We start from the raw sequence: 7396 nt of genomic DNA, 5'->3' as shown, positions 1-7396 counted from the left end.
TTTTGTACCAGCTTCGCCCCGTGTAACAGTCAAATTTCCGACTCCAGTTGGGAACTACTACTTTTTCAGGGAACCACGCTCGAACTCAGCTCGATTCCAGTAAAGTGCAGAATCTCTGGTGCCAGGAGTCCCCCATTCAGCCAATCACAGCTGAGTGTTTCAGGCATTCGTACAGCTGGCCAATCAAAAAACGCCACCTTCGTCCCTCCATTTCTGTGGCAGTTTTTTTATAACGTGTGTGGGGATAGATGGAACATGGCCGTAGAACAGTAGCCAATCGGAACGGAGCGGCGAAGAGGCACAGGATGATTCCGCCCTCCGAGCTGGGATCAAGCTGGTTGCAGTGGGGAACAACAATGGCTTCAACCTAGGTTAGTACCCTTCTCAGGGAACTGGGTCGAACCTATTTTACTCGTGTGCAGAATCGCCCAAAGTGTGGAATACACTGCTAGTGGATATCGTGATAGCTGTGAGCACGGATGGACTGAAAGAACAACTAGACAGATTCATGAAGGAGAGGTCCATTGATGGCAACTAAAGGGAACAACTAAAGGGGACCTCCACATTCACAGACAGCAAACCTCTGAATACCAATGCCAGGAGGCAGCACGAGGGCACTCTTGGGCTCTATGGCCTATACTTTGGCCTTCTGGGGCAATTGGTTGACTATTGTGTGAAACAAGATGCTGGACTACATTAAACTCTGATCTGTTCTTAATGAAGAAGAGATGTTAATATGGGGAGGGGAGAAGTGGAAGAAAGTATTGTGAATGGAATTATATTTCCACTTGATACAGTTACTGAGAAACTTCATCCATGTGGTTTGTATTCGTCCCTGTAGTTCTGCATTTGACATGTAATATTGTTAATATGAACTTGTGGTGTGTTATGAAATCCAGTTCAGTTTGTAGTCATGCTTCAATAGATTTGCAATAGAGATTCTACAAGGCAAATTTTAATGATGAGTTGAGCAGATGGGTTGATAACTTCTTGGAGGAAAAACAAGTGAGACTGACATGTTGAAATTTCCCATAACAACGTGAAAATTTCATTTGGACAGACGTCTCCAAGAAATGGATCTCAAAAAATGTGGAAACTTATTTTAAGACTAGCAGTAAAGTTTGTTGTGCTAAACAATACAAAGGGTTGCAGACAGCTGTTGGTGGCAGGTGCAGCAGCGAGGCAGGATCTGTTTAAATCAATAGTGAACATTGTAAGATTTCTTGATATACAATGTTTTTTGCGAAGATTTTCAGAATGGAGAAGTAATTTGCCTTGTTCTGGTCCAGGGACAATTTGAACTTCCTGTCTTTTTTTACTGGATAAAGTTCATTTTCTTGCTGATTTCAGCAATATACAGTTTCCCCTTTTTAAAAAATGTAGCTGACTTGTTTTCAAAGCTTCATGGACTCTATGAGATTCCTCATGTTGAGTATGTGAAGTGTTGAAGACAAGTCATCTAAAATTTTGAAAGGGGGGAAACTATATATTGCCGAAATTGGCAAGAACAGCCGAGTTCTATGATGTACTTTATTCAGTAAAAAGGCATGCAGGGTCATGCTGCCTTTCCCCCCACCCACCTTGGGCAATTTGAATGTTTTGCCTTTTTACTGAATAAAGTACATCATTGAACTCCACTCTTCCTGCCAATTTCAGAAATATACACTTTCCTCTTTTTATTAAATTTTAGATGACATGCCTTCGAAGCGTCGCAGACACAGTATGAGAATCATAACATAAGAACATAAGAAAAAGCCAGCTGGATCAGACCAGAGTCCATCTAGTCCAGCTCTCTGCTACTCGCAGTGGCCCACCAGGTGCCTTTGGGAGCTCACATGCAGGATGTGAAAGCAATGGCCTTCTGCGGCTGTTGCTCCCGATCACCTGGTCTGTTAAGGCATTTGCAATCTCAGATCAAAGAGGATCAAGATTGGTAGCCATAAATCGACTTCTCCTCCATAAATCTGTCCAAGCCCCTTTTAAAGCTATCCAGGTTAGTGGCCATCACCACCTCCTGTGGCAACATATTCCAAACACCAATCACACGTTGTGTGAAGAAGTGTTTCCTTTTATTAGTCCTAATTCTTCCCCCTAGCATTCCAATCAGAATGGATTCTCATGTCAAGTCTGTGAAGCTTCGAAGACACGTCATCTAAAATTTCAAAATTGGAAAAACTATATATTGCCAAAATCTGCAAGAAGAGTTGAGTTCAATTACGTACTTTATTCAGTAAAAAGGCATGTAGTGTCACACTGTCTTTCCCCCCACCCACCTTGCTGCCCAAGGCCCACAGGCCTTGAGAAGAAAGGTGGAACAGCCATGCTGCATTGCATGTGGGATTGAGCATGCTCAGACCCACATCATTCCCTGCCTTGGGAAACACACATTGTTTCCCAAGGCCCTCAGCTTCTCACTGGAGGGAAGACTGCCAGCCAATGGCTGTTTGAGCAGCCCAGCATGTGTAAGTTGGTCCAGCCATTGGAAATCTTCCCACACCTCTTCGGGAATTCACTGGTAGTGCTTTCTCACTCTTCCAGCTTGACTTGCTCAATTATAGAGATATTTCATGTGCTTAGCTTGAAGCCAATATCAAATGTCTTGTTGGCAACATGGCGGGTCACATGCTGATTTCTTATTCTTAATGTAGTAAATTTACAAAATTCTAAAATGTTAGCTTCTGGTATATTGAGAATCTCAGCAACTATTGGAATTCCTTCAGAACTGGTGAAGTGTGTGGATCTGGAGATGAAAGCAAATTTACTTTCTGCTGCAAAAATGACTGTTTCATATTACTTGAAAAATAATGTAATTCCCCCGGGACTGGACTTCCCCCAATGTTTGGTATATGGTATCTTAAATGTTACTTGCTATTAGTTTACCGTTATATTTTAAATTTTGTTTTATCAGCATAGTAAAAAACACAAAACAATAAAGAATTTGGAGATTCTCAATTTAGAGGAAAAGATAAATTAAGGTAGGGATGATGAGAGTTCATATAAAATTATACATGACATGGGTAAGGGGAGAGAAAGAACTTTTTCTCATTTTCCCTTAAATATCAGAACCTAGAGGCATCTGACAAAGTTGATAAGTCAACAGACAAAAGACATCAATCTTTGTTTTAATACTCGTTAAGTTTATAATGTTACCAATTAGTCTGGTTAGTTACCATCTTTAAACAATGCACTTTAGAATTTCCTTAATTGCCCATTCAGTGCCACGTATTCATTGCCTTCCTCGTACATGTCAAGATGAGCTAGTCAGAATGTAGAAAGGTAAGGGATATAAACTAAGTGGATACACAGCCTCTAGATTGAAGTTCTTTCTAATTGCCCTTTTCCCATTCCTGTATTGCAGACATAGATTGAGGATTACCTGAGTCAGCCTGTTCCGGAGTGGTGTCCATCTCTCTTTCTAGTGCTGATGTAGTTCTTGAGATCTGCATCTTGATGCTGGATGGAGGAGCCGTTTTAAAGTCCTTCAGTTCTGTGGAGGTGTTATGACCATTCTACCTCCTACACCTGAAGCTTTTTTGCCAACTGAGGCAGCAGCATCAATTCCCTAACATAGAAAGACCTGTGACCCAGTGGTGAGAGGCCATGGCTTCTGCTTGTTGGTAGTCTTTGTTTCTCTTTTGGGTGTGTCTAACTGCAGATACATATCCAGCCATATTTCATTGGGAAGGCATTGTTAAGGAGAGTCATGCCTATCTTGCAGAAGCCTGTAAAACTATTCCTCAAGGATGATAAGAGGAACAACTCATGGTATGGTTGCTAGGTTCACCCTGGTAATCAGTGGGGGATTGGAGGTAGGGTTGCCAGATCCAGGTTGGGGGAACTCCTGGCGATTTGGGGATAAAGTCTGGGGAAAACAGAGACCCCGGTGGGGTAAAATGTCATACGAGTCCATCCTCCAAAGCACCCATTTTCTGCAAGGGAACTAATGTCTGAAGTCTGGAGACGAGCTGTAATTCCAGGGTATCCCCAAGTCACACCAGGACAGAGGTGGGATCCAGCAGGTTCTCACAGGTTCCCGAGAGTAGGTTACTAGTTATTTGTGTGTGCCGAGAGGGGGTTACTAATTGGTGATTTTGCCATGTGATTTTTGCCTTAGTTACGCCCCCTCCTCTCAGCAGTAACGCGCAGAACTTGAAGCAGTCTAGCAGGAGGTGCACCGGCATGCGTGGCAGCCTGCGCCTGCGTGCATTCATTTCCCGTCCAAGGACCGGTGCAGCCGCTGCGTCCTTGCCCCCGGAATGCCCGCCCCCGGAATGCCCCGCCCCCGGAATGCCCGGCCACGCCCCCGTCGTGTCCCATCCAGCCCCATTGGCGCTACGCCACAGTTTGAATCCCACCACCATGGGAACCTGTTACTAAAATTTTTGGATCCCACCACTGCACCAGGAGGCTGGCATCCCTAACTCCTGAGGACTACCATGGAGTCCTTTGGGGGGGGGGGGGTAGAAAGGCAAAAATATGCATATTTTAAAAAAACTTTTAAAGAACTCCGGGAAAACATTTTCTTTCTGAACAAAGGATCCATCCAATTTCTGAAGCATCCTCAGAAATACCTTCATCCAATGCTTGCTGTCAGAGGTGCCCTGAAGAACAGAGTCTATAGAGCTCATTGCTGGAAAACATTTGTTTAGGGACAGAGCTGCCTTCCAGCATCCAGGAGCCTGTTCTTCCCCCCCTCTTTCTCATAAATGCCACCCAGGGAACCTGGAAAACCCCACAACTGACAGCCCCACCCCTGGACAAGGGATCTCCAGGAGCAGCAAGAACAAACACCAGAGAAATGGCAGGAGAGCCTGAGCAGCAAGATGAGCAAGTCTCAGCAGTTTTAGGGAACAGGGTGGAGGCAGCACAACCACAGCCAAGCGGCAATCAGCAGTCCTCAGCAGCCTTAGAAAGTGAGGCGGGGCCAGCACAGCCCAGCCGGCCTACAATCAAGGAGGAGGGCCAGGAAGGTGGAAGAAACAATTTCTGGCCAGCAGGACAAGACAGACAGCTGTCAGACGGCTACTAGGAGGCTGAAGCACGGAGCTCCCAGTAGGAAGGGAACCTGCTGAGGGGGATAAAAGGTTGGCAGGGCAAGACAGAATGGGTTGGTGAAGTACAGGGGTTCAAGCTTGTAGGAGTGCTGTTAACAACCTGATGCAAGAAGAAGAAGAAGAAGAGGAGTTTGGATTTATATTCCCCCCTTTCTCTCCTGCAGGAGACTCAAAGGGGCTTACAATCTCCTTGCCCTTCCCCCCTCACAACAAACACCCTTATGCTTATGAACTGAAGCCAGAGTCGTGTCCTGTTTGTTCCAAAAGGATGACCAACCTTCTATGAGGCCAAGGTGGTCTACCCCGCAGAGGTGCTGGCAGGGGGAGTTCACAGAAGTGGTGTACTGACAGCAAATCACAGCAGCAGTGGCGTAGTGTACGCTAATCTGGAGGAACCGGGTTTGATTCCCTGCTCTGCCGCCTGAGCTGTGGAGGCTTATCTGGGGAATTCAGATTAGCCTGTACACTCCAACACGCGCCAGCTGGGTGACCTTGGGCTAGTCACAGCTTCTCGGAGCTCTCTCAGCCCCACCTACCCCCAGGGTGTTTGTTGTGAGGGGAGAAGGTTAAGAAGTTTGTAAGCCCCTTTGAGTCTCCTAAAGGAGAGAAAGGGGAATATAAATCCAACTCTTTGTCAAATGGAGCCCAGGGCAAGAACTGTTTTTGTCCCCCCCCCCCCCCCCATGAGTTTTCTGGCCACCCCCTGGGCAGCTGCCTCCCCTCACCACAAAGCTCTCTCATCCATCTTCCCTCTTGTGCTTTCCTCTCTCCCTCTCTCCTCCTCCGTCTCCTGCCTTCTCCAGACACCCCTTCTCCATCTCCTCTAGCTCTCTCTCCTCTTCTCTCCACGCTCCAACTTTCCACCCTGTCACTGGCATTTCTGCCCTCTTATCTCCTCCCCCCAGGGCTGGCCAACCTCCAGCCCAATCAGCCTGGCTCCCCCTTGGCCCAGCTTATCCCAACTTGCAGCTGGCCCCGCTTCCTTTGGCCGAGCCCGGGCTGTGCCACACCTGCTGGGCTGCTGCCGGCTTGCCGCGCAGCTCCTATTTCAGCCGAGCCGGCCAGCCTGGCTCTAGGCCTTGCCAAGCCCCTTTTGCTCCCCTGGGGGGTCAGTTGCCTCTGTGGCCAGGTCTCTCTCCTCCCCCGGCTCCTTTTCCGGCCCCGTTGTGCTGGCTGCTGGTAGCACCGTCTGTGGCCAGGGCTCAGGCATCAGGCCCGAGCGCTGGGCCCAGCTCCAGACAGTGTGCATGGAGGAAGGGTGTGGGAGGGCAATTCTCCACACACCCCCCATGTGACTAGACGGTCTCCGCCTGGGGACATATGACCCTACATGTCTCCATGGGCCCCTGGTTCACAGTAGTTATTAATCAATGTGAATCCAAGCATTGTGATACTTGCTAAATGGCTTTCCAGTAAATACCTACAATACAGGATCCCAAAGGAAGCATCAAGGAATCTGGGTCTTGAAAGTTTGGATTTATCTTTTGTGATGTCTCAGCACCTCGCTTACACTGTCTCTGGCCCCTTCCGCACATGCAAAATAATGCATTTTCAAACCACTTTCACAACTGTTTGTAAGTGGATTTTGCTATTCCGCACAGCTTCAAAGAGCACTGAAAGCAGTTGGAAAGTGCATTATTCTGCATGTGCGGAATGAGCCTCTGACATTTCCTGGCAGTAATTGTTTTCCTTTCATCATGTTTGAAGTAAGCTTACCATACAACTTTGGCCTGGACAGTCCAAATCTGCAGGGTCTGTCCTGGTGTCCTGACCATTAATAATCTGTCCTAGCGAGTGAGTAGGACTGCACAGTTGGGGGGGGGGGGCTGCCTTCCTCAGGATTCTTCTTTCCCCCATGATCCTTTTTCCCTCAGATCAAAAGAGCAGGGGCTGTATGGTCACTTGTGTGTGATTGTATTGCCACCCCAATCCTCATTTGTTCCAGAAACTTCCAGCAGCTGATCTCCACTTGACAACTTCCTTTGGGCAAGCTTTCCCCTTTTTGTTGGCACTTTCCTCTCCAGGTGAGTCACGGTCTTGTTTATTCCTCCCATGAGGAGAATGGTTATTCTGAATACCTTTTTTATAAAGTGAAAAGAGAGAGAATTCAAACAAACTTTTGGGTCATGAGTAGTTTTTAGTCCCTTGGAATGTTATGGAAGAAAACGCACACAACACATTACTTTAAAAGAAGGTGGGGAGAGAAGCCCACATTTTTTAAAAGAAAGTTCCTTCCACCCTTCTAGTTTCTCTTCCCTTCACAGCTGTGAATAAGAAAAGCACAAGTAAGGGGAAAGAGGGCAGCCAATCTAAAAAAGAGGGGGAGAAACTTGCACTTCTTT

The sequence above is a fragment of the Sphaerodactylus townsendi genome, linkage group LG03 (assembly GCF_021028975.2).
Source record: "Sphaerodactylus townsendi isolate TG3544 linkage group LG03, MPM_Stown_v2.3, whole genome shotgun sequence".
Taxonomy (NCBI): Eukaryota; Metazoa; Chordata; class Lepidosauria; order Squamata; family Sphaerodactylidae; genus Sphaerodactylus; species Sphaerodactylus townsendi.
The sequence above is the reverse complement of the archived record's forward strand: the minus strand, read 5'-3'. Positions refer to the sequence as shown.